Below are 27406 nucleotides of genomic sequence, written 5' to 3' on the forward strand. Positions count from 1 at the left end.
TCTGGGTGCCGTGGCCTACTCAGGATGGCATGGTACCACCAAGTTTAACATTCTCCTTGTTGCTCAGTTGGTCAGTCGTGTCTGACTCCTTGCAACCCCAGGGACTACAGCACACCAGGTTTCCCTGTCCTTCACCATCTCCTGGAGTTTGCTCAAACTCATGTTGGTTGAGTTGGTGATGCCATCCAACCATCTCCTGCTGCTAAGTCGCTTCAGTCGTGTCCGACTCTGTGCAACCCCATAGATGGCAGCCCACCAGGCTCCCCTGTCCCTGGGATTCTCCAGGCAAGAACACTGGAGTGGGTTGCCATTTCCTTCTCCAATGCATGAAAGTGAAAAGTGAAAGTGAAGTCGCTCAGTCGTGTCTGACTCTTAGTGACCCCATGGACTGTAGCCCACCAGGCTCCTCCATCCATGGGATTTTCCAGGTGAGAGTACTGGAGTGGGGTGCCATTGCCTTCTCCCAACCATTTCCTATATATATGCAAAAATAGTTTACAAATTATGCAATTTCCTGTCTGCCACTAGAGGGCACTCTGACCAAGGGAAATGGAAGATTCCCTTGTGCCTCATCTACTGTTTCCTTCTAGAGCAGACAACATCAACACTTGAGACCCTAGGGGACCTCTCCTCTCTAGTCCCTCATTTTACAGTTGAGAAAGTTACTTCCACTGCCCCGAAGTGTATGCTGCAAGATGACAGAGTAAATTAAAGACAGAAACTAGAGTTAGAACTGTGGTCTTTTGGACTTTACATTTCATATTCTTTCCATTTGAGGGCATTCTAGTCATTTGTATTCATTGCCTGACAATTAATATAAGTTAATAGTTAATGACCAGCCATACTTTGATGGAAGTAAGTTGAACTTATGAGTTATTTTGGTTGGTTCATGTAAGTTGCATGTGATGAAATCTTACACAGCATCCCTGGTGGCTCAGATGGTAAAGAATCCACCTGCAGTGTGAGAGACCCAGGTTCGATCCCTGGGTTGGGAAGATGCCCTGGAGGGGGGCGTGGCAACCCACTCCAGCATTCTTGCCCAGAGAATCCCCTTGGACAGAGGAGCCTGGCAGGCTACAGTCCATGGGGTTCCAGAGAGTTGGACACAACTGAGTTACTAAGCGCACACACAATTACAAAGTAATTCACTTTCAAAACACCTACATTAGTTGGTACTGGGTCTGTAGTTAGCTTTGGTGAATACTCTAAGGGTTTTGTTTTATTTTTTTGTAAAATATTCCCTTTAAGGGACGCAGAAGGCTGGTGACACATGAAGGCTCAGCCTGCAAAACTTTTTTCTTTTTCCTGTGTGTGTATGTGGGGTGTGTGTGGGGAATGTGTGTGTGGGTAGAGGGGTGGGTATGTGTGTGTGGATGTGTGTGGGGTGTGTGTGTGGGATGGGTGTATGTGTCTGTTGGGGGTTGATCGGGAAAAGGGGATGCAAGTCATAACTTGACTTGTTGTTATAGCGTCTTTTGCACCTTGACTGGACTGTTCGAATACCTTATTAGAGGTAGGCACTGGGCATAAAAGGCTGATTTTTTGGAGGATGGATGAGTAGTTAAGAATAACAATTCCTTGCCTGTTTGAAAATTCTGAGTTTGTTTCTGGTGTCTGTTCTTTGTCCTTGTACTGATACAGCCATACTTGTTGTCTGAAGGATGAAGTCTTTTGGCTCTTGGGGTGTCTCCTTTTCATCTGGTAGATTATGTTTAGTCTCCCCACCAGGGGGCAAGCGAAGAAAAGCAAAGTCAGTCTGATTGCAGCTTCATCACTGCAAATCCACGGAGGTGACGTTTTCTTATGGCCTGTTTATAGCTAGGAGGGATTTCATGTGTGTGGGGTATGTATGTGTGTATGTTTATTTGCTATATTTCACTGCATAGCATTGCCACAGTTGCCACAATTGCTTCCCTGGTGGCTCAGCTGGTAAAAGAACCCACCCGCCAATGCAGGAGGCACAAGAGATGCAGGTTCGATCCCTGGGTCAGGAAGATCCCTGGGAGAAGGGAATGGCAACCCACTCCACAATTCTTGCCTGGAGAGTCTCATGGACAGAGGAGCCTGGTGAGCTGCAGTCCATGGGGTCACAAAGAGTCGGACACAGCTGAAAGTACACACACACACACACTCAACTTAGCTTCTTAGAAATCCTTTAATAAAAATGATTATGACACAGGTAACAGTTTCAGTGGGAATTCTGACACCATGGTGCTTGTCCCGTATGCATAATTTCAAACTTGCCAGCGTCCCTCTTCCATGCCTGTGGTTTGGTCTTAATCCATTTATCTGGCTACAGAAGTGCTCAGGCATGTAGTTTACAGTATGTTCTCAGACACTGCAGACTATAGGTCTGCGGGAAAGCATTTTCATCATACTGTTATTAAATAATCAGAATCCTCCATTGAGGGTGAGTCCTGTCCTGCCTCTTGCTACCCACACTGCTTCTTAAAGTGAGGTACATTTGGAAGTCACCTCACTGGCTATTTTAGAATACTTAGAACAACTTAAAATATGCTTTTTTTTTTTCAGTTAATTGAGATATAATTGACATACAACATAAATTTGAGGTATACAGCCTAATGGCCAGACAACCATGCAATGTGAAATACAGGACAGCTTTTTAGAATAGGTGAGAAGTTTAGAAAACAGGAGCAGGAAAAATAAGCAACTCATTAAGGATTTGTTGTTGGATGAACTGTGAAAACCAAATACAGAATTGACCTTGCCTGAATCAAAATATTGAAAAATAGTGGGTAAGAGAAATACTTATATTGAGAGTTTTATTTTATCATGGATGCATGCAATTCCAGAGAGTCATTTATATGGAAAAAGCTTTGACTTTGGGATGATGAGTCCTGGCCTGGCTTTCAGCAAGTGCTCTATTCTGGCTGGTGTGTGGCTTACGTAATTAATTTCCTCATTTAGTCCTTATAAAAAAATTTGGTGGATGATGAAGTCATTTGATCTTTTTATGTTCATTACACTTCATATTTATTAAAAATATAACACACAGGTGATTCCTCATTTCTCTAGTTGTTCTTATTGTCTTTCTTGATTTGAGACTTTAAGAAGTATTGACTGTCCCATGCATTCTGCAAGGCTCAGTCTTAATAAATATAAACCAAAGCTGCTCTTTTAGTTGGAATCTAGCATGTAGCGGTTTACTAGTTCCATACTGCATGACTAAACTAACTTTTCGGGTGCTCTGAATGACATATAGAAGACTATGGCTTTACTAACAAAACAAACAGGAAAACTTAGAGCCTCACGGTCTGTTTCTATCAGTTTTCCTTCAATTATTAATACCTACTGAAGTAGCTGCTAATGACTGATTACTTATACAAATAAATTATAGGTACTCTAAAACCCTGTTTGAAGTTTCTTTAAAGTTTCTGATTGGGTTGCCACCAGGTAAATGAGTGTGTGAGCCTTGTACAGGCCTGTGAACCAAATTGCTTTGCGATTTTATATATTGAATATTTAATAAAGGATGCTCCAGGGCTATGTGCAGAAGGGGTTAAGCTGGAGTGGGGGAAAGTGCCTTATGACAAAGATTCTGTCTTCTCAGAACATACCACGTTGGCTGCCTGCATTCTGTTCTTAGCAAATCAAGCCGATTGGGTTTTAGCTCTGGTTTGTGCGGTTTTTCCATGCATAATGGTCCCATTTTCATCCACTGCTTTTGAAACGTGCTCGAGTTTGCAGTCATCTCTCCATGATAAAATAAGTCACGGTGCGTTTCAAACTTCTTTATTGTTTTTGAAAAGGAAACCCTTTTTTTCAAATGAAATTGCACACGGCATCCCAGTATATAAGGATGAGGGCTGAATGACTTTTTTAAGGTAGAGGGACTAGCCGTTCAGAGCCTTGCCCAGGTCTTCCCAGAGGGGCCTCGCCCCAACCCCTGGAACCCTCAGAACATGGTGTGGAAAGCACTGGCGAAGATGAAATTGCTTTTGTATTGAGGCACAAAAGTGAGTGTATTTTCCACTCATTTTTGGTACTTGCTCAGCCATGTCTGTGTACAGATGCTTTGGTCTACCTGCATGGGAACTGAACTTTAGATCAGGGATTGGCAAACTTTTTCTTAAAACTCTCTCTACAGGCTCTCAAAGTTGAATTTTGCATAATTTTCACATGTGAAGAAGTACTGTCTTTTTTCCAACCATTTGAAAATGAATAAGCATTTCTCTCACAGGCCAGAGAACCGCAAGCTGGATTTGGTGTGTGGGTCCTAGTATGCTGATTCCTACTTTGGTCATTCTATAGGGATTGCTTTTTAAAAAATTGCATATGTTTAAAACAATAAACGCTGAAGAGGGTGTGAAGCAAAGGGAACCCTCCTACACTGTTGGGGGGAATATAAATTGGTACAGCCGCTATGGAGAACGGTACAGAGGTTCCTTTAAAAACTAAAAACAGAGCTACCATATGACCCTGCAGACCTGTTCCTGACCATATATCCAGAGAAAAACATGATCCTAAAGCATACATGCACCCCGATATTCACTGCGGCACTGTTTACAGTAGTCAAGACATGGAAGCAACCTAAAAGTCCATCGACAGAGGAATGGCTAAAGAAGTCGTGGTACATTTATACAATGGAATAGTACTCAGCCATTAAGAAGAATGTAATAATGGCATTTGCAGCAATGTGGATGGGCCTAGAAAGTGTCATACTGAATGAACTAAGTCAGAGGAGGAGAAATAGCATTTGCCATCCCTTATAGGTGGAATCTAAAATGATACAAATGAACTGACAAAACAGAGACTCACAGACTTAGAGAACAAACTTATGGTTGCAGGGGGGAAGGGATAGTTAGGGAGTTTGGGATGGACATGTACACACTGCTATATTCAAAATGGATAACCAACAAGGACCTACTGTATAGCACAGGGAACTCTGCTCAGTGTTATGTGGTGCCTGGATGGGAGGGGAGTTTGGGGGAGAATGGATACATGTATATGTATGGCTGGATCACTTTGCTGTGCATCTGAAACTGTCACAGCATAGTTAATCGGCTATATGCCAATACAAAATAAGAAGTTTAAAAAAAAGACAAAAAAATAAAGGAGAGTAAAAAAAATTGTATGTGTTTAGCTGAAGTTCAGATTGAGGCGTCTGTAGTTTGTTTCAGCTTCTCTGATGATCTCTTTTCTCTTTCTGAGGCTGCTACTATATGTCCACCTTGTGTCTCAGTTCAGTTCAGTTCAGTCGCTCAGTTGTGTCCAACTCTTTGTGACCCCATGAATCGCAGCACGCCAGGCCTCCCTCTCCATCACCAACTCCCAGAGTTCACTCAGACTCACGTCCATCGAGTCGGTGATGCCATCCAGCCATCTCATCCTCTGTCGTTCCCTTCTCCTGCTGCCCCCAATCCCTCGCAGCATCAGAGTCTTTTCCAGTGAGTCAACTCTTCGCATGAGGTGGCCAAAGTACTGGAGTTTCAGCTTTAGCATCATTCCTTCCAAAGAAAACCCAGGGCTGATCTCCTTGTGTCTCACAAGCTGCTAATTCCTAGTGCAAAAGTTCTCTCCAGTACGCTGTGCTCAGATGCAGTGAAATACCTTCACACTGGGGGTTAGGGCATCAGTGTATGCATTTTGGGGTGGGGACACAAGCATTCAGTCCATGACACTCTTCAGCTTCCTTATTTCCATTTTCATAAGAAGAGCAAAATTGAAATGAATCCTCTCAGAGGGCTAGTGAGTTCCGGTATTTGCTGTTGCCAAGACCCCACATCATTGTCACCAAAAAGTCACCTCCCAGTTTGTCTCTCTGAGCTGAGCAACAGGTTTTAAAGACTGGTAGGAGGAAGGGATTGAAAAGAAGACGACGCAGGGACTTCCTGGCGGTCCAGTGGTTAAGACTTTGCCTCCTAAATGCAGGAGGTGCAAGTGTGATCCCTGTCAAGGAGCTGAGACCCTACCTACTCTGTGGCCAGAAAACCAAAACATGAAACAGGAGGAATATTGTAACAAATTCAATAAAGACTTTAAAAATGGTCCACATCAAAAAAAAAAAAAAAAAATCTTAAAAGAAGACCCAGAGCCAGGAGAAGAGCTTAACTGGTTGACACGCAGGCTGAAATTTACCTCTTCTTCCAGCAAATATCCATGCAGAGTTTTGCATCTTGTGGCTTGTCATATATTCCTTGTACCCAGCCATCCTAGGCACGGTGCTAGATTAATGGTGCGGCTGAGTGATGCACGTGTATGTGTGTGTGTGTTATAACTGCCCTGTTATTTGCTATTCACAGTGGCCCTGTCAAGTCGGTTGGCCAGTGTCTTTAAGCTGTGACCCTGCTGGCTGTTAAGATCAAGCGCAGAAGTGTGGGGAGTCGGACAGACTTGCCCAAGATCACATCACAAGTTAGTGACAGAGCTGAGATTGAAACTCGTGTCCTGTGTAATTGTCACATCTCGCTACTTCCTACAGCCTCCTGGGTGGTTGGAAAGCGTTTGTCTTAACTTTATCTTGGAAGCTGGATAACAGGGTTTCCTGTTTCAGCTTCGCGTGTCCCGCCAGCTCTGTCATCTCTGATCGTCTTGATATTTCGTGTCTCAAATTAAGTGTTGGAGAAATTTTGTGGGGGGTAGGGGTGGTGGTAAAGCCTTTTTCCTGCTAGGATAAAGTCATCATTCTGTTGTAGTCATTTAAGGCTAAATTCCCTAGGACATTAGGGATAGGCATATATGGCTTAGGAAATTAACAGTGATTCTTTATTCCACTGGCCAGATTTGTCCAGAATAAAGCATTTTAAAATTTAAATTTTTATGTTGAAATGTTGGTTGAAGTAGAAACTTGTGTAGGAAAGGAAAAAAAACAAAAATCATTGCTGATAGAAAAACAATTTTTAAAGAAGCAAGACATGAACAAGTCATTTTCTAATGGTAGTAAGTATTCAGGATAAGAATCCAGTTCTCTTAGGACTCCTGCTGCTGCTGCTGCTGCTAAGTCACTTCAGTCGTGTCCGACTCTGTGGGACCCCATAGACAGCAGCCCACCAGGCTCCCCGTCCCAGGGATTCTCCAGGCAAGAACACTGGAGTGGGTTGCCATTTCCTTCTCCAATGCATGAAAGTGAAAAGTGAAAGTGAAGTCGCTCAGTCGTGTCCGACTCTTACCAACCCCATGGACTGCAGCCCACCAGGCTCCTCCATCCATGGGATTTTCCAGGCAAGAGTACTGGAGTGGGGTGCCATTGCCTTCTCCACTCAGGGCTCCTATCTGAAGGAAATCTTTCTGTTTAGGTGATAAAATGATTTTACTAGGCTGGAACTTCTTACAGTGCTGGGGAATCGCATTTGTAGAGCTGCTTCCTTCAGGTTGAGCATGTTTATCTCACCAAGGCTTGGAAGAGAGGCCAGCTGAACTTCAGGACTGCCCGATGACTCCTGCAGCTCGAGTCATTATGGGAAAAGACAGAGGGACATGCCGGCCTCCTTGACTTTCATGAGCTGGGCAATGGGGCTTTCATTCTCCTAGACTTTCTGGGTCCCTGAAAGCAGTTGACATGGGTCCCCAAGAATTGCTTCAAGTTCTTTAAGGAACAACTCTTGGGGCAGTCCTGGTCCCCAAACCTGGATTTCAGGCTCAGCCCCATCCCTTGCTGCTGCTTATCCTCTGCCATCTTCTTTCCTTACACGTGGAATGAGGTTGACAGACTTGGACAAAAGTCTGAGGATCCATGAGAGGAGCTGACACATTGCTCAGCATGGTAACTGGCCTGGAGCCACTGCTCAGTAAAAAGGTCATTCGCTGTCCGTCTGCTGGGTGTCTTCCCTTTCTTGGGGGACCCCGGGCAGCCGAGCCCATGCTTGTCCTTCCGAGGAGGTGCTGAGTCTGTGCTGGCCCCAGACGCAGCGGCCAGGTGGGCCGGAAACCTGCCAGGGCACTGAGTGCCTGCCGTTATCTGAATCTGGGTTTCTCCATTTGCATTCTGAAATCTGGCATTTAAATATCTGTGTGTGTATGAACATGCGCTCAGCTGTGTCGGACTCTTTGCGACCCCTATGGACGGTAGCCCGCCAGGCACCAGGCAAGAATACTGGAGTGGGGTGCCATTTCCTCCTCCGGGGACCTTCTTGACCCAGGGATCGAACTGGCCTCTCTTGCATCTCCTGCCTTGGCAGGCGGATTCCTTACCACTGTGCCACCTGAGAAGCCCAGAAAGGCTGGTGCAAGAGGTTAAAGGGTTTTGGGAAGAGAGCTGTTCGTCTTCCAACATTACATTAGGTTTCCTCATGCCCTTTTGTTTAAATTTTACTCGAAACAAAGAGACATCACATATTTTTCTTTAGATATTCAGGTTCCTGCCTTCTGCCCAAGCCCCTCCTCACCACCCCACCTAAGGAAGGGGAGTTACAGCTGTGATCCACTGGGGTCACAGGCAGAGAATCTGTATTGCTAGGTGGTACCATTTCCTTGAGCTGTTTGAAGACTTCAGAACCCTGAATGTCTTAGGACTGTTTAAAATGGAAGTTGCAAAGAAGGAGTGAGGAGACCAAAAAGAAAGAAGCACAAGAGATGCACTTATATTTATAGAATCTAATGACACCAGCGATGGTGTGAGTACTGAGAACTCCTAATTATAACTAGAGAGGCTGTTAGAAGGCTCAAATGTTCTGAGTCTGTTTCTTCTGAGGCAAAGAGAGCTATTGTTCACCTCTCCGAGAGTCAGCCGCTCCCATAGGTGAGTAGGTTGTCATTAAGTATAGTTAAATGACAGTTTACTAAATGCATTCTGCTACCTAAAGCAGTCCTGCTTTGCAGTGACCCTCTGTGTCAGCAGGGTGAGCTGTCCCACACTGATTAAATGGTGCTCTGGCTGGTTCTACGGCTTCTCAGGTGCACAGTGGTGAAGAACCTGCCTGCCAGTGCAGAAGAGACAGGAGACGTGGGTTCGATCCCTGGGTGGGGAAGATCTGCTGGAGAAAGGAGACATGGGTTCGATCCCTGGGTTGGGAAGATCTGCTGGAGAAGGACATGGCAACCCACTCTGGTATTCTTGCCCAGGAAATCCCACAGACAGAGGAGCCTGGTGGGCTACAGTCCATGGGGTCGCAAGGAGTCGGACATGACTGAGCAGGCACACGTTATGTTACATTACTGGTTGTATAAAAGAGTCTCAGAGTTTCTTGAACTTTAGAAAGTAATCATGAAAAGTAACGTTGTTGTCATTGACAGCAAACTTGTTACTATTTCTTTCTGCATTTCTTGGACTACTAAATTCAATCTTTTTATGACTTAGTTTTACAAATTCAACAGATGTGGGACACACGTTCATTGAGTGTCCGCCGTACCAGGCACTATACAGTCACGAAGAGAAACACTCAGTGGACGGAATTGCGGAAGTTCTTGCGTATAATTTCAGTGTTTTCCACGTTCTCATTGACAAGATGAAATAACCACTAAAGAAAGCGTAAGCAGTTCCTTTGGCTGAAGTCTCAGAAGATTTTCAAGTACGTAAAACTGGGGGAAGGTAAAGATTTTAAGAAAGAAGTATATATAAAAGTAACTTCTAGCTCAGTATATTCATAATCCACCAATGCCCACCAATTAATAGCATTATAGAACTTTCTGTTGTAATATTTCAGAACCTTTTCCGAATTATGAACAGTTTTATATATCTCATTCCATCTGGAAACTAAACAGAATTTGACAGCTGACAGCCGATAGCCAAAGCCGGGTTAAATAGACAAAGCGTATTAATATCAATGATGTAAAAATATGCACTCTATAAACCAAGAAGGTCTTGGGTGGCTTTCAGACTTTTAAAAAAAGTATCTGTAAGCACTTTAGCCATTTCTTTTATGTTTGTCTATTTAAAAAGATGGATTTGAAACTATGAAACATTAGTGACAGTAAGAAATATCGTGGGGCAATAATGCTGTGGTCCAGTGGCTAAAATTTCTTATTTTTTCTGATTTCTTGAGGATTGTGAGGAAACAGAAGCTGACAGGCAAATAAGAGGAGAGAGTCAGTTCAGTTGCTCAGTCATCTCCGACTTTTTGTGACCCCATGGACTGCAGCATGCCAGGCTTCCCTGTCCATCACCAACTCCCGGAGTTCACTCAAAGTCATGTCCATCGAGTCGGTGATGCCATCCAACCATCTCATCCTCTGTCGTCCCCTTCTCCTCCTGCCTTCAATCTTTCCCAGCATCAGGGTCTTTTCCAATGAGTCAGTTCTTCACATCAGGTGGCCAAAGTATTGGAGTTTCAGCTTCAACATCAGTCCTTCCAGTGAGAGTTTAGGGGGTGTTTTTATCAGGATTGCCTACCTGAAAATCAAACAAAGTAAACATGTTAAAATAACCAGCGCATGTGTTCCTCTCTTATTTATAAGAAGTAAATGCTGCTTGGAGAGGGTTTTTTTTTTTTTTTTAAGTTTGATCTTTGCCCTAAATAGAAAAGCACCAATATTAAAAAAAAGAAAAGATTAATTACCCAACATTTTATTTGGAGTTTTACTTTCAAACCCAAAAATTCTTTGTTTCCAAACTTGGTGCTAAGGAAATTTTCTGTTCCAAATTAAAAAAATAGAGAACATGGTTTGTCAGTTTTTTTCACACTTCTTGGATTTAACTTTTAGAGACAATTTAGAGAATAACAGTGCGGTAAACTGTAAGAGCTGTTTATAAACTTAGCAGAAGAATAGTAATTTTCCTAAGGGTTTTGTACAAATACATATATTTGTATCAAAAGTTGAGAGACAAAAAAAAAAAAAAAGTTGAGAGACAATGCACTAACTTGAGGGCTACAAAAAGTTTTTTTGGTTGATTTTTTTCTGGGTTTAGCAAAAAAAAACCCAAAGCCCTGAAAACCAAAAACCCCTAGATTTTTTTGTTTCCTTTGTGATTTGGTCACTTATAAAGATAACAACAGAGAAATTTTCAAAAAATATTCTATATTATTTTATAATTAATACTGTCTGAGCCACAAGGGAAGTCCATGTATAATTATAAAATATATTAATTATATAAAATATAACTATAACTTTATTAATTATATAGAACATTAATTGTAGTGTTAATTACAAACAGACCCTATGGATTGTAGCCCACCAGGCTCCTCTGTCCGTGGGATTCTCCAGGCAAGAGTACTGGAGTGGATTGCATGCCCTTCTCCAGGGGATCTTCCCAACCCAGGGATCGATCCAGTGTCTCCTATGGCTCCTGTATTACAGGCAGATTCTTTACCTCTGAGCCACCGGGGAAGCCATTAATTAGAAACATATTTATAACTATATTATGCAATATATATTATATAAAATAGCCCATCATTTTACATTATTTTCTTCATGTGTCAATATATTTCTAATAATTATAGTTGACCCATAGTCCTGTACTTTTATTTTTACCCAGTTAACATCTTTATATATAATCAGTTTTACATAGTATAACCTCATCTATGTAGTGGTGGTTTAGTTGCTAAGTCGTGTCCAACTCTTGGGACTCCATGGGCTGCAGCCCACCAGGCTCCTCTGTCCATGGGGTTCCCCAGGCAAGAATACTGGAGTGGGTTGCCATTTCCTTCTCTAGGTGATCTTCCCAACCCAGGGATCGAACCTGCACCTCCTGCATTACAGGCAGATTCTTACCACTGGGCCACCAGGGAAGCCCAATATCTATATCCAGTTCCAATTTTGAATCTTAATAGTCTCAATAGATTATTATCATAACAAAAATCATTATTTGGTGAATTTTTTTCACTGCCTTAGAGAGTTCCCATGGTCCAGTTGAAAATTTTCGAGATGAAAAATGTCTTCAGGAAGATAAGAGTTGATTTCTTAGGAAATCACACCTGTGAACTCATTATCCTCTTCAGCTTGCCTGGCATTAGTAGGTCAGTGAATTCAAGGTAAACGATTGCTTTATTTCACTGTAAAATCAGCAGTTTTACTCATGGAAACCATCTTCTTGTCTCTTACATCTCCTGCATTCACAGGCAGATTCTTTACTACTAGTGCCACATTGATAGGTTGTTGTTTTTTTTTTTTTTAAAGCACTTAGAATGTCATTACATTGCCTTCTGGCCTCCATGATTTCTAACAGGAAATCAGCCGTTAAACTTATGGTGGCTTCCTTGTATGTGACATGTCTCTTACCTCTTGCTACTTTTGAGATTCTCTCTCTCTGTCTTTTAATACTTTGATTACAGTGTGTCTCAATGTGGGCGTCTTTGAATTTATCATACTTGGAGTTTGTTGAAGTTGTTAGATGTGCAGATTAAGTGTTTTTGGCCATTATTTCTTCATATACTCTTTCTGCTTTTTTCTCTTCTCTCTTTCTGGAACATCCATTATGCTTGTGTTGGCATGCTTGATGGGATCCCATAGGTCTCCTTAGGTTATGTTCAATTTTTTTCTGTATTCTTATTTTTACTCTGCTAAGATTGGATAATCTCAATTAATTCATCTTCAAGTTCACTGATTCTTCTCTCTGCTCAAATCTGATGTTGAGCTCCTCACTTCAGTCACTGTACTTCTCAACTCCAGAACTTCTTTTTGGTTTCATTCTGCAGACTGTTTATTGATAGTCTCTATTTAGCGAGATGTTATTTTCATGGTTTCTTTTAGCTCTGTGTATATGGTTTCCTTTAGCTTTTTGGGCATATTTAAAATGGTTGATTTAAAGCTTGGTATTTTAACTTCTTCAGAAACCATTTCTATTATTTTTTCTCTTTCTGCTGTATATGGGCATACTTTCTGGTGTCTTTACATGCCTTATTATTATTATTATTATTATTTTTTTGGTTGAAAACTGAATGTTTTGAATACTATATTGTGGCTACGTTGGAAATCAGGTTTCCCGCTCCTCAGGCCTTGTTCTTCTTTTTTAAAAAATTTTTTAGGCCTTGTTATCCTTGATTTTTGTGGTTGTGATTTTTGTTTAGTGTTTTTTATGAACCAATTGTGTGAAGCCTTTATTCTTTGTCATATAATGCGCTTGATGTCTTTGGTTAGTGTAGTGATCAGCTAGCAATTTTGACAGAAATTTCCTTAAACATCTCAAACCAAAAAAAAAAAAAAAGAGAGAGAGAGAGACAGGTCAAGCCTAATTATAATTATTTGAAAACAAGGTCTGCTCTGATTCTTCCAGCGCCCGTAACCCACACCAGGAAAGTGGGTTGCGTCTTCAAAACCACCATTGAGTTGGGTAGGGGACCATGGGACCAGAGAAGTTAAAAATGCCACAAACCTCTTATAGTGATACTTAGTTCACCTGGTTGCTGTAAACCTTTAACCAACTTTCAGATTTCAGATAAAGTTGATTCTGACAGTTTTTATTAGCTGTTTTGTAGAGGGACTGGCCCGTGGAATTCCCTCCTCCACTATTTTCACAAATGTCACTCATGTGCTTGTATATATAAGAGAAAACATATGTGTGAGCTGAGTGCCAATACCTTTGGTACAGAGCAAATTGGAGAGGAGAGAGATTGAATGAGAAGAAGGGAAAAGGAAATGAGGGGGATATTAATCGACCCAACCTCAGGCACCAAACACAGCACAGTCTTCCTAGAAAGTGATATAGTTCGTGTGTCTGTTCTTTTAGGGAAACAGTGTTTGGTTGCCTGAAACAGACACTTGAGTAATACTAGCTCAAACAGATAGGGTTTTCTTTATATCAGATAATGAGAAGCCTGGGTTGGCCAGGCAAAGGCTAGAGAAGTAGCCCAATGGTGCTGTCAAGCATGCAGGCCCTGTTGGTCTTTCTCTTCACTGTCATTGGAATATTGGCTCCTACAGCCTCTGTTGTTGCCTTTTGATCTCAGTGTGGCTGCTGCAGCTCCAGGTATCTCCCTGTGCATCAGGAATTGATGCACCACGTCTTTTTCTGTTTTTGTTTTCTTGTTTTTATGTTGGGGCTGAAAGTTCTCCTCAGAAGACTTCTGTTTTATTAGCCATGAGTAGGTCCCATGCCATTTCATTTCAGTCACTGGCCAAATTTCCATGACAAGTTATGATTCTTTCCTTAGGGCTGAGCAAGGGCCTGTCGCTCAAGAGATCAAAGGATCCGGGACTTCCCTGGTGGTCCAGTGGTTAAGAATCTGCCTTGCAATGAAGGGGACCTGGGTTTGAACCCTGATCTGGGAACTAAGACCCCAGATGCTGTGGACCAAACAAGCCCACATGCCACAACTAGAGTCTGTGTACCACAGCAAAAGATCCCACGTGGCACAGTGAAGATACGTGCTGCAACTGAGAGCTGACACAGCCAGGTAAATATACTGTTGAAGCGCTAAGTTGCTTTAATTGTGTCTGACTCTTTGCAACCCCATAGACTGTAGCCCGCCAGGCTCTTCTGTCCATGGGGATTCTCCAGGCAAGAACACTGGAGTGAGTTGCTATTTCCTTCTCCAGGGGATCTTCCCAACCCGGGGATCAAACCCACATGTCTTATGTCTCCTGAGTTGGCAGGCGGGTTATTTTACCATTAGTGCCACCTGGGAAGTCAGAGCGATCAAAGGATCAAGATTCTGTAAGCCAGAAACAAAGAGGGAAGGTAGCAATGGATGGCGGAGAAGGCAACGGCAATCCACTCCAGTACTCTTGTCTGGAAAATCCCATGGACAGAGGAGCCTGGTGGGCTACAGTCCATGGGGTCGATAAGAGTCGGACACGACTGAGCGACTTCACTTTCACTTTTCTCTTTCCTGCATTGGAGAAGGAAATGGCAACCCACTCCAGTGTTATTGCCTGGAGAATCCCAGGGATGGGGGAGCCTGTTGGGCTGCCGTCTATGGGGTCGCACAGAGTCGGACACGACTGAAGTGACTTAGCAGCAGCAGCAGCAGCAGCAGTAGCAATGGATGGTGGCCATGGACAGAAACTAGGAGGGGTGGCAGGTAAAGGTGGGAGGTGGTTGCATGGAAGATTCAAGGTGAAACAAGGTGTCATTGTTATTAGGGAATTAAAGGGATTAGAAACGAGGATCAGAAACACTAAGTGTCCAAAAGTCATATAATGGGGGTAAAACTAGAGATGCCCACTGGTTACTTTGGCCAAAGTGAGCCAAAGCCCATGGCGTTCCCAAAGCTGGGACGGGGGCCTGGAGCCCACGTCACGGCCCAGGTGGAACAGATGGGCTCCTTCAGAGTGCCTGGTTCCTGGCTCTGGTGTTTGCTGGTGGGAGTTTATGTTCCACTTAGAGCTGGCAAGCAGCTTCTGGCAGGTGTGGCAATCTGCAGGCTCTTAGACAACCAGCTAACTCTGGGTCTCAAGTCAGATTCCAGACACTGAACTGGAGATTGGGAAAGGGTTTTGCAGAGCCAACTTGGGAAACTGGCAAGAGTCCCAAATTCCAGGAGGAGCCAGATTTACCCGGCAGTTAGCAAGACAAGAGCTTGGGAACAAAGCTTAAGGGTGAAGCCCTGTTATTTGAGGGCTGGAGGCAGGCTGGGATCAGGGAACCAGGAGCCCTTTGATTAAAGCTTTAGGGAGGGACTGGCAGCCAGGGTACCTGATGGAAGACCCTGGGGCAGAGCTGGCTTGTGTTAAGTGAAGGGTCGAGCATCTCAGGGTGGGATTGGTGGTGGGAACTGACGATCTGACCGATCTGACCGAACCTACTACAGACGGGGGATCAAGTGGTCCCATGGGGGAGGGAAAAGGAAAGATGTAGCTCTGTAGAGGAGAGCTCCAAGAAATATTTTGGAGGTAGCATTTATGGGACTTGGCAAGAGGAAAGGCATCTTGGCGTTTGAGCCTCCGTGACTGGCTTTATACAAAAATATGAAATGTCCAAGCAGCAGTCATTTTCGATGCTAAAACCCCTTGAGGTAGGGATGTTAGTAATTGATACGTGAGGCTTGGGAGAGAGACTACAGCTGGAAATGAAGGCTGGAGTCATTCACATCAAGATAGTCATGTAATGAGACTAGATAGAGGGCGTGGAGAAACAGTTCAGCTTATGTGCCACAAGAAGAAGTTATTTCTTCCAGTGGTTGTTATTTGTTTCCTATTTATTTGATTTCTCCATGAATTCTTTTCTCAGATCCTTCATATTTCCAGTTGATTCTTCTTTCTTCATGTTTTCAGTTATACCTAGTTTTCCCAAATACCTGCATCTTCTTATGCCTGGTGGCTCAGACGGTAAAGAATCTGCCTGCAATGTGAGAGACCTGGGTTCTATCCCTGGGTTGGGAAGGTCTCCTGGAGAAGGGCATGGCAACCCACTCCAGTATTCTTGCCTGGAGAACCCCATGGACAGAGGAGCCTGGTGGGCTACAGTCCCTGGGGTTGCAAAGAGTCTGACAAGACTGAGTGACTAACACACATGTCTGAAAGGCTTATTTAAATTCTTTAAGGATTTAAAAAAAGAAAAATCAGAGGATACCATCTTCCCCATCCCCCAGACAAGGATTTGTGTTTATTCTTTATGATTTCCCTTCATAGCAATTGTTATTTATGGGTAACTCCCAAGATTCTTTAGTGATAGTTTTTTTAAAAATGGCCAAAGAAGAATGTGTTGTGACTTTTCCCCTTCATTTTTTAATCATGTAGCAAATGGGAGGATGGGAAATGCTGTCTTATCACAACCACATCAAAATTATTCCAGCCTCAACATCCTGACCACACCCTGTACTTCGGAAGAGCGTTCCTTTAAAGCCACAAAAGATTCTTTTCTTCCATATTAAGCTGGAGAGGGTTTTCCAAGATTTATATTAACAAGGAAAAAGAAAAAAAAAATTAAAACCAATATCATCAAATTGTTGGTTTCATAAATTGGTATAAGAATGCCTAAGTGCAAGTTATACTTAGGAGAAAGGTATATATTCTTAACAGTCAGGATAGTGAAATCATTATTTGAATGAATTATTTGAAAAATCATTTGTGAGTTTGGGGGGAGAGGTGTCCATGAGTTTTTCAAACACACCTACTAAATGTAAAGAACTTTCCAGAACTGCAGTCAAAGCTATAGGTAAGGTAACCAATATTGTTGAGAGCAGGACACTATTGGGATCAGAAGTCAATGTTTGGAGTAGTTACACACTAGGATTGTCTGGGGCAAAACAATGTAAGACTTAGGTCACAGGAGTTCTGGATTTCAGTGGTGGTTCACGGGTCACATAATTCAAGGTGAAACGAAATGAAAGTCAGGCATTTCCTCCTTGTCCTGGCCTCTATATTGAAGCCGCCGTTTTGTTATATAAAATACAGGTGGTTCAAGGGCCTGGAAATGCTGAAATGAGATTGTCTTAGTCTTTTCCTGTTGCTTTTCAAGTCAAGGTGACGGTGTTTGGAGACCGTGTTGAGTGGATTCAGGGCCCAGCCCTGTAGGTACTTAATGACTTCAGTGTGGGCTTTTAATCTCCTGCCCAAGTGTTATCTTACTTGTCCAGACAAGCCTTCACCATTCTAGGAGAGTGTGGGAAAATTAACACTGCTGAGCGACCCGGCAAGGAGAGAAATGTCTGAAGCTAGAAATGAATTGCACTCGTATTTATTTTAATGCGGTCTGGAAACGTACAGCTTGAGATCTCTGTGCCGCTTAAGGCGAGCCCAGCACCCTTCCACGGAGGGGGAAAAAAAAGAGCGAGAGGATTGAAAAATAGAGCATGGCTATCTTTACTGCTGGAGTTAGCTCTCAGGAAACCTGAAATGCTGAATGTAATAAAATGTTGACAGCAGTTTCACTTAACATGCGGGAACCCTGGACCAGAACGACATCTTTGGCACCAAAGGAAATCAGGAGAATAAAAACAGCAGTCGTCGGGATTTGAAGGAAAGCCACAGATTATTACCATCTGTACGTTTTCCAGACCCTGTGCAAAACCAGAAAGCCAGGATCCAGCCGGAGAGTAAGTATATTGAACTCTGGTGTATGTTTTTAGACGGAAGAAAGTTAGAAATTGGTCTCAATGTTTGAACACAACGCTTCGTAAAACCTGACGAATTTTTTTTTTTTTTCCCGGTAACCATGTCCTCATGGTTTATCTTGAAAACCTGTGTGTTTCACGTGGGAGCTACCATTGTTATAAACCTTTATTGTACCAGGTCATTGTACTTTCATGGTTTCTCTGTAAACGTAGCATTGTAAGTTGCTCTTCTATTTCAGATTGTTCTTGTATATCGTGTTTTTGTGTTCTTTCTGGAAAGTTGTGGAAAGTTCGTGGTGAAGCGCATTTTAGTGTTTGGGTCATGAATTGATCAGCTCATCACTGTCAGCTATCAGTTAGCTCATATTTTTCTGTTTATTATCCAGAAGAAGGTACTTTCAGATGAGCCAGTCTTTAAGTATTTTTGGATTAATTTCCTGCCTCACGTTGACTGACGTTATAATTTGAGCCAACAGCTGCATTCTCTACGGTTGAAACCTATATAGAGACTAAACATAAGACACAAAAAAGTTTCTGACTGTGTGTGCTTTAATCAGGGTTGATGTTTGTTCAGAGATCTGAGACCTCAACTTGTAAAGTCTAGCCCTTGAAAAGCGAGAATCACTGAGTGGGCTCGGGATAGGAGTGGCAAGAGGGGAGATGGGTTATTCCTTTTTATAAAAGGAGAATGTCTGTTTTAAAATAACAACTAGTGAATAAGAGAGGCCTGTTTATCTAAAATGTTTACATGAAAGAATTAAATCCTATGTCAATGGGACCATTAGGTAAACTATTTGACATCTCATTGAGAAATAGAAACTTGTAAATAGCTTTTGATATGTAGCTCTGAGAATAAAATTTAATGGGATGATTCTAACTTGAAAACAGCAATTAATGACAGATTGTAGAAGTCAGCCAATTAATTGTCACTGAGTGCTTTTCTATCCAACACATATGAAAGATTGTTTATAAACAGGGAGTATTTTTTTTCAACGTGCATATGAATTTTGTATAACACTTGGCAGTTCTTGGCTAGTTTGGCAACATTAAAATCTTAGCTCTTAGACTAGTTTCCTGGAGATGAAATATTCCATGGATATATCTGTGCTTTCCTTGCAAGCCTGGCAATCTTAATGTTTAGCAAGACATTCTTCTCTGCAGTGTTTTTCTTCAGTCACCTCAAATTCTCAGAATAATTTAATATGAAGTGTTTGGACAAATTGAAATGAGGGAAGGGTCCCACACCTGTTGAACCCTAGGTTTGCAACGACATTGAATCGCACGCATTGTGCTTAATTCTGAAAGCTATTCATCCCAATGTTCATTTTGCAATTAAAGTGTGTATACGGGTCTCTCTCGCTGCAGGGTGTTCTTTCGTGTTAGGACAGCCCAATCCATTTCTTTAATTAATGACGCAGAGTCTTAGTTCATGGACCAGTCTCAGGGGAGTAATTTAGCATATGTGAACGGGCTCACAAGGCTTTCTGGACTCTTGGGTCCTATTTGATAAATTATTGCTTCAATATATTAAATGGACCCCAGTGTCCTAAAAACATTCATATAATTTCCACATGTTCATTTTTTTTTTCTTGCTGGAAAGTGTAACTTACAGCTAGAGTGGCTTAGAAATCTTGGCTCCTTCTTGAAGAAAAACCAATGGGCACGTTTAGCAAACCTTTCAAAAATATCTCACTGCAGGAAAATCTTTGATAAAATCTATGAATATGTTTATAACATTTTTAACTGTCTGTGTAAGCATCTTAAAGCTTCAGAGAAAAAATGCTAAATTGGCATAGTTGATTTTTCCTCTTGCAAAACACTTATGAGCAACAAGGTTGTATTGAGCAGAAGGTATGGTTGGAATGGCGTGTTGAGGAATGTTAATGATTTGTCTGAAGGGGTGTGCGTGGAGTGCACAGGCTGGCCCTTCACCTCCATCCTGCCTTCTTTTTGAAGTGACATTTGGCATTTTCGCTGCTTAGTGGTGCCAGCTCGCTAGGAATCTTGAGTTCATCACACAAATTCTGGGTCCCAGCTGCTCTGACATGGGTCAAAAGTGGGGCAAGCCTCACCGAAGCTGGTAGCTGCCTTGGCAGGTCTGTTCTGAGTCAGTTTCCCGTTTAGAGTTTCATTCCTGGCCTCGCTGGGGGCTCCCGGATTGGTGGAGTCTTGCTGCAGAAATGTATCTCGTTGGAAATGTGCTAAGTGTCGCACCCCTGGACCCAAGCAGGCCAGGCCTAGGAAATTTGTCTCCATCCAAAACAAGAAGGACACCCTGGGGGTCTGCCTTCACGGAAGCCACAGAGGCCCTTGGCTATCTGTCCCCTGACTGACTTGCAGCTGATGGCAGGGTGGTCCAGAATCATAATAGAGTAGTTGCCTTGCCAGTAGCCGGCATCGACCCTGGGGCTTGATGATACCCTTGCCCGAGAATAATGGAGAGTTTTGCTCTTAGGGAAAAAGAGAAGGAAGATGTCACATTGTTACTTTAAAAATAGTCCTTTTTTTTTTTTTTTGCAGCAGTGTCTGCTGAGAAGTGATTGCATCCTGTATTCATTTTGGAACTCTGTTCTCTTTGGTACTTATCCTCTAAGCTTAAAGCAGTCAGCTACCAGCTCTCATGGAGAATTTGCTGTGGGAAGTCCCGAAGGCTTGGTCCATGCCATCTGAATGAGAAGTGGGGCATGTGGAACAGCAGTGAATACTGTGAGTGTATGGTTGGAGCCAGATCGTGTGGTGCTGGCCCTTTGTGGCAGGAGTTCAGAGGACAGAAACCCAGCCAGGCCTCCTCATCTGCCTCAGCAGTAATCCCCCTGCCTCCTACAAGGTTCTTCCCGCCCGGCCAACTCCTGCAGCAGCTGATCCTGTGCCTCCCTCATGCTAACGTGTCAGGCAGCCCCCTCTCTGATGTGAAGTCCGGTCCTGACTCAGCTTCTTCTGGAGCTCTGTTCCTCCACCTCCTCACCTGCTGCTTAAAAAGACAGTTGTGCTTTCATGTTCCTTTCTTCCTGAAATGATTCTCCCCGGAATCAGCAGTAACCTCGGGATGCTGAACGTTTTCCCTGGCCCCGCCTCCTCTAGCGCTCAGCGCCTGGGGTTGTGGCTGGTCCCCTGCTCTGTTTTGTGACTCCCCGCCCTTGGTTTCTGGAAAGTTGCGCTGTTCTTGTTTGGCATCTCTTTTGCATGCGCTTTTTGGCAGTGCCACTCCCGCCCACGCTTCCGTGATTCTTTCCCCAGTTTCAGGCCTGCCCGTCTCCTTATTCTTGCCCTTGGGTTTATCCGCTCACCTCCCTGAGCTGTTGCAGTAGAGGACTCAGTCATGCACTTCTCCAGGGTGGGTTAAGAGCCTACTCTCCGTCTACACGTGGAGGGTGGAACGCTGACCCGACTGGTGCCTGCCTCCTGGAGTTTGTGGTCCAGGGAGGCGGAGAGACAGGCACACAGTTCACATCCTTATTGTCGGGGAGCCGCCCCTAGCCGGGGGGCGGGGGGTGCTGCGCCTCCTGTGCGAATCCGTGGCGGGCACCTGACCTGACTTGACCTGGGGGATGAGTCCTAAACCCACAGCCCCCTGGACCCCTGACCTCTCTCTCTTGAACTTCAGTCTCTCTTGGATGAAGAGGGAATGGTCTCTCCTGGTGACCTGTCGCCACCTCTAGCACACCAAGTCTGAGGGAGTCATCTTTTCCCCCCAGTGTGCCCCCTACTGTCTGCTTTCAGGCCACGGAGCCAGCACGTCCCCCCACCCCCTTAGGCTGGAAGTCTGGGCATCACGCAGAGTTCAGATTTCCCTCCGGTTCCTCACCCAGTCGCTCGCCCACTGCTGTCAGCGGGTCCCCTGAAATCGCTGTCCACTCTGCTCCTGACTTTCTGTTCCCATGGCCGCTGCCGGCGGCCAAATCCTCACCACTTTCCTGCCCTTTTAATATTTGTAAATGGGCTATTTGCCGATTCAGAGGAGATTTACAGAAATTACCCAAGTGGTTCATGTTCTTGGTGGAAAAATTTTAGAAAATGCAGGTAAACGAAGAAAATAAAGGGAAGAAGAGAAAACTCACACGCCGCATCACACAGATAACATTCCTATTACAACTCTGATATTTAACCTCCTGAACTTTTCTCTGCACTCTCTATGCATCAGAATATTCTCATATGTGAAAATGGGAAAACTGTCTTACAAACTGTGGTTCTATTCTCTATATTGTTTTGGAGCCTACTTTTTTGTATTTAGCCCATAAATGTTCATCCCTTGACATCTTTAAATATAATTATTTGTATTATATTTGTATAATTATTTGTAATGATTTTCCATGGCTGCATAAGGATTTGAAATAATCAGGACTTTAATCTCTACACTTATTTCAGTGCCTTGGTGCACTACCGCTAGGTCATCTTCTTAAAACATTTTTTATTCTTGCTATTCTTTCATGCAAAAAACCATCAGTGGCTTTCTGTTGCCCAAATGTGTGTGTGTGTGTGCACACGTGTACACACACACACACCTCTTCCTGTTTATGTAAAGAGGTTTTTCTGACTTGGTCAGGCTTCAGCATTCCTTTCCTCGTCAGGAATAAGGTTAGGCCACGTTTTGGCGGTTACCATACATCTTGCAGGACGGTGGGGCTTTGGGATGATGGCGGGACAGTTACTGGCATGCCCCCAGCACCTGGCTCAGCATCTTGCTTCTTCCTGCATCCATTCTCTCCTTTTACTGCCGTCCAGTGTCCTGGGCCTGCCAGTGACCAAGCCCCTCCTCCCACCCCAGCCCTGGCTCCTGCCCAGTGAAAGTGTTTGACAGCTGTGTCAACATGCAGATGCAACGGGGCAGGACCGCGGTGCCTGCCACGGGGGTAGAGGGCTCTATGGGGTGACTTTGGAGCCTGACTTGAAGTGCTGCAGCGCTTACCAAGTTAAGCTGGTGGTCAGAGAGGATGGGGTGGGGAGGGTGGAAAGTCTGCACAATGGGGTGAGGGGGACAGTCCTTGGAAGGAAGATGGGGAGCTGGATTGTGGGTGTGGCTGTAGCCCAAAGAAAGAGATGACAGGTCTGGGGAGGGGAGGGCCTCTGCAGGAAAGGGTCAGTCCGCCCAGCAGACAGTTCTGATCAAGCCAACTAAATGGTGAAGCACAGAGACGCAGCATGGCTGTGGTACCCCAGGAAGGCATGATCGAAACCAAGATCAAGTTCTGTGTTTTTCTGGTTTTGATGTTGTTAAGTCAGATCTGGAAACCCATATATTACTGGGCAATCCAGAATATTTTATGAAACTGACTGGATTTGTTTTTTCCTAGTCTAGCAAGAGACTACAAAGCCTGTATGGTGTCTAAGACTGTATTTTCATTGTCACAGTATTTCTTTTATTAGGATTAATTCATGTCAGTTTTATTTACTGATATAAACGCAGACTAGAAAGTGTGTGTGTGTGTTTACATACTTGTCAACACATTAAAGCTAGGCTAACCTATAACTATACCTTTCTGGGGAAGAAGTGAAAACCCTTTTTACTATTCAAAGGTAATATATCTTCCCATAATTAAATATCTCTGTTTTAAAAATCACATCCCTTCTTACTGTCTAGACCCACTCATTGTGAATTTTTAACTCAAAAAAGTAACTTGCTCCAGTTTTTGAACAAGGAGACAAGAAACTATTCAGTCTTCACAAATAGAATCACAGTGTTTTAAACTGTGAGGGACTTTCCATGTGGTCCAACCTCTTCATTTTACAGAAAGGGAAACTGAGGCAGTCATAGGTGCGGCAATTTGTCCAAAGTGACACAGCTAATGAGCAGCTCAGCCAAAACAAAAAATTGGGATTTCTGGCTTCCAAGTCCTATGACCTTTCCACTGCCCCATGCCTCATCCTAGTTTTATTAAAAAAAAGAAAAGAAAAGAAAAGAAAAAAAAAAGTCAGAGAATTGAACTGACACATTTCTTTAGTTCTTCTGCCTCTATCCAGGGTGTAAAAAAAAAATCCTGATGTATTTTAAAAGAAACATTTAAAAATGTATCCGGACGGGTAAAGAAGATGAGGAATATTTGTGATATGCTAATTAGAATATATCTCATTATGCAAGAAACATGGAACTTGGCAGGGGGGGATGCTATTCAGAGCAACTTGAGAAAACTTCAAAGGCAGGACAAAAGAGGGTTCTTTTCATTTATTTGATAATGTGTGGTTGCCATCAAACTTCCAATAGGGTCTGACACCTTTATAATAAATCCCCGTAGAAACTGGGGGAATCTGTCAGACGCATGGAAGGAAAGGCAAACAGTTCCGTTTTTCTCTGGGTTTCCTCGGGTGTAAGTGGGGGCCTTTCCCACAGCGCTGGCCTGCCAAGCTCCTTCCTGTAGAAACCCATCTGTGCTACCACGAGTCGTTTGCAGAGGGATCATATTTTGGCAGCCAGGCTAATCCCTCCAAGGTGACCCACTCTTTGGAGAAACAGATCATTTGCAGTTGTTGTTACGAAACATGCGTGCAGTGATGCATGTCGTTGTTTGGGGGAAAAACAATCAAAGTGTGTTTTCTCCCCATGGCTGCTTGTTTCACCAGATCTCTCTAAGTAGAAGCGCTATTCTTTCAGAGCAGTTCTAAGTGTCCTGGGGAGAAACACCAGAATGTGGTCAGGTTTCATGTTCAGAAGGAGACATGAGCCCCCTGGTGCAGAGGGAACTGCCCCTATCCCCAGGGGGGAGTCCAGAGACCTCGCCCCTACTCCAGATCAGAGGGGGCTGTCCCTTCACCTTGGCAGGGCCCCCCACCCCTGCGACTCTGGGGCCAACAGAGCCCTTCCTGCCGGCTGTCTGCCTTTGCACCTGACTCGACCATTTCTGGTGTGATTGATGCAAAGGCTATGAGGTTCATAGGTACCCGCGAGGATGAAGGACAGAAGTGTCAGTCACCCTTGGCCTGTGACAGTCTCTAGGTAGGAAAGGTCCTAGGGAAGGATCAGGACACCTCAGGGTGCCAGTCTGGAGTTTAGATGTGTCTTTCAAGCAGGGTTTAGTGGAACACGTGTGAATTTTACCATTAGAACAGACTGGTTTGGGATCCCAGCTATTCTGTTTGCAGTCTTAATGTCATAATAGCCTAGAATCTTCTTGCCTAAGAACCCAATTGACTCCTGCAAGGGCTGAGGACTCTTGTGTCTCCAAAAGGTTATTTGTGGAGCATCAGTCAGACAGTGCTCATGAAACAAGGGGTGCCTGTTGAGTAAATGTGGACATGGTGCACAGCATCCCCCCCGCAAACCCCACAGAGTGCCAGTGCCAAATGTTGCAAAGACTCAGAAGTTCTGCAGTGGGAAATACGTTCCCGGCCATTCCCCACCCCTGGCCACAGAGCCCCTCTTTATATGCAGCATCCATCAACATCTGGGGCAGTTCTGGGAATGCCATTCAGAAATACCAGCCTGGGGAGGTGCTATTTAGTGTTTACTAAATGGTCTCTTGAAAGAGTTCAATTATTTCCTGAGACTCCCGTCTCTGTGAAAGGATTAGAAACCACATCTGTAAAGCACTTCCATATGCTTAGCATGAAGAACCTGGATAAACGGAGATTCGAAGTGTTGAAAAATCATAAATCCACTCCTGTTTTGAACACTCACGTTAATTACTTTGCCCTTTGAACTCACAGCATTTCCATTACTCTGGTGCCGGGATGGGCTTGTACTTCTGGATTCTTGGTTGTCAAAGCCGGAACCAGTCTTAACTGGTTTAAGAGATAAATGTTCGCAACCACGCATGGCTTTGATTTTGGATTATCATCTACAAGCATGTCCGTGTACGTGGAAAAGAGTCTATTTGTAGATCGCTTGCAATCTTCTCTACCTGGTTGCATTCCTCTTCTTTTAATTTTTTTTCCCTGCTCTTACCCAGGGATTTGCAAAACTATATCTGAAGTCGCAGGAAACGTTTCTGATAGATGTTCACAGAAACCCTCCTGAATTCTGGCAAGAGTTTGTGGAAAAGTGCCTGATTCACTTCTAGCTTCAACTTTATAATTTCTCACAGATTTTCACGTCTCCTAATACTTTTGTTTCTCCCTGTTTCCTAGTTCCAGCCACAAGTGTGTTGTCTTTTTCATTTTCTTAACTCTGTGGTCTACCCTTTTTAAAACATTCCTTTATTTTAATCCTCTGCCTGGAGTTCAGCACTTCTTAAATTAAGTTCTCAATACAAAATTTTTGAAATATGAAGAAACAGAGGTAAATAGGGCTTTTTACTGCAGGACTTCTGAGTGCCTTTAATAGTCTAATATGCATTGTTAATCTCCAAAAGGGAGATAGAACAGTGTTTTCCTAACTTATACTACTGAACCTCTACCTCAGCCCCTTTAATAGCATCTTAGAGGAATGTTATTCTGCAAATCCCTCTCTGCATCAGACCCAGACATCTCAACCTGTACTTTCCTTAATCATTCCTGTAGCATTATGTACCATTACCCCTTTGACTATCTGTCCCAGTAAAACTAAACTGTATTATAATCATCCTGAAAACCTTTTTATTTCTCCAGATCTTCTTATGATATTCCCTCTCTTCCCCATGGATCCAGTGATCTTTCCTAGCAAATCTAGAATGCTTTAATTTCTTTCTTTCTTCTGCACCTCTATCAAATCACAGCTTCTCTGGGAAAACTTGACTGACCAAGCAATCTACAAAGCTTTAAAGTTCCAGGAAGCCATCACTTAGGACAGTAAGAGAAAGAGGTGTGACTGTAGAACCAAACCCTTGAGAGAGAGGCAGGACCAGGGCTGGTTCCTTTTAGGATGACTCGACCTCACAGAACTTTGCTGGAAGTTGTGGCATCATGAAGAGCAGGGACAGGTGGGTCTCCTGGAGAAATGTCGCCTTTAGATAAGATTCATTTTTGTATAATTTTTTCTGGCATGCAGTTCGTCATTTTATAGAATGAAGAGTTTTTTTCCAGATTATAGATTACTATAGTTTGCAATATTGTCAATGCTTCCTGTTAGCACAAGCATAATCATAGCCAACAGAGGAAGGAAGCATAAAGGAGTTTGCATTTTTTCACCTGTTAGATTTGTTGGTGAATCAAATTTAACCTGAGCACAATACCTTGACAACACTTGAGGTGTGACTAGTGACCTCTGTGCTCAATGGTGATAATGTTAGAGCAGCTGTGAGTTTTGAATCAGATTGTTACTCTCATTCTGAGTTCAGTATCTGATCTGTAAGATTTATCTTTGGTTTCTTATAGTATTTTTTTTCTTTTCCCAGTACTTCTCAAACTTTAATGTATATCTGAGTCTCCTAGGAATCATGTTAAAACACAGATTCTGATTTTTTAAAACTGGAGTGTAATGCTTTACAATGTTGTGTTAGTTTCTGCTACACAACAATGTGGATCAGTTATATGTGTACATATATTCCTTCCCTCTTAAGCCTCCCTCCTACTCTTCACCCAATCCCACCCGTCTAGGTCATCGCAGAGCACCAAGCCAAGCTCCCTGGTTCCCACTAGCTATCTGTTTTACACATAATAATGTATATATGTTTGTGCTACTCTGTCATTTCATCCTACTGTTGATTGAAACATGCTCCCAGACAAAAGTG

General features: G+C 43.3%; 1 protein-coding gene across 4 annotated transcripts in view; it reads left to right on the forward strand.

The window, feature by feature from the left end:
- Positions 1-27406, forward strand: part of STOX2 (storkhead box 2) — a 195795-nt gene that overhangs the window by 29610 nt on the left and 138779 nt on the right. The window contains exon 1 of one of the 4 annotated variants that reach the window (XM_086379928.1): positions 17321-17810. The exons of the other annotated variants lie outside the window; for them this stretch is intronic. The gene's annotated coding sequence lies outside the window, so the exon portion shown is untranslated. Of the gene's footprint in view, positions 1-17320; positions 17811-27406 lie in introns of those variants that run through there. 4 annotated transcript variants of the gene reach the window in all.

The sequence above is a fragment of the Bos grunniens genome, chromosome 27 (genome assembly GCF_055505025.1).
Source record: "Bos grunniens cultivar Pamir isolate PY7600 chromosome 27, Bosgru_T2T1.0, whole genome shotgun sequence".
Taxonomy (NCBI): Eukaryota; Metazoa; Chordata; class Mammalia; order Artiodactyla; family Bovidae; genus Bos; species Bos grunniens.